This window comes from Bombina bombina, chromosome 2 (genome assembly GCF_027579735.1).
Source record: "Bombina bombina isolate aBomBom1 chromosome 2, aBomBom1.pri, whole genome shotgun sequence".
Classification (NCBI taxonomy): domain Eukaryota; kingdom Metazoa; phylum Chordata; class Amphibia; order Anura; family Bombinatoridae; genus Bombina; species Bombina bombina.
Genome location: NC_069500.1, coordinates 523,938,178 through 523,938,973, shown reverse-complemented (window position 1 = coordinate 523,938,973; position 796 = coordinate 523,938,178).

Sequence of the window (796 nt, the reverse complement as noted above, 5' to 3'; positions counted from 1 at the left end):
TGTCCGCTGATTGGCTCGTAATGTGAACGGGGCGGGAACTTAATGTGTGTACAGGGGCACGTAAGAGGGGTCCTGCACACTTAACCCTTTTTTTCACTTGGGAGTAATTTAAGCGGTGGATAACGCCTTTGGTGTTAGGGAGGACTGTGCTTATTGGGTTAACACTTTTCTAATTGATCAGGACATTCTACTGCAACATCAGCTTTCTTAATTATTAATAGATGTTTACTTAGGCATGCTAATGACTGTTCACTTTAATGAACCATTGCTGTTTGCGTGCGTTGATAGTTAAACAAGGTAATCTATTTTTTTTATTTATGCATATATAATACATTTACATAGATGGTGGGTTATAGTTCAGCAACCTACATATTATTGTGGCTTTGTATTTATATGCTCTGGCTGATGCACCCAATCAGCACAGCAGGAGTATCTCACAAGTTGTCATGTGCACGCTAGTCATCCGGTTTTTTTTACTGACTTTAAACTAATGTACCATATTTGTGGAAACGTTATGAATACTGTTAAGAATTTTTTTTTGTAGTAATTAACATACATTGGAATTATTGGTTGAGGTGATAAAACTGGTTATTGACTAGATATCACCTTAAAGGGACACTGAACCCAAACATTTTCTTTCGTTATTCAGATAGAGCATGACATTTTAAGCAACTTTCTAATTTACTCCTACTATCAAATTGTCTTCATTCTCTTGGTATCTTTATTTGAAAAGAAAATGTAAGTTTAGATGCCGGCCCATTTTTGGTGAACAACCTGGGTTGTCCTTGCTGATTGG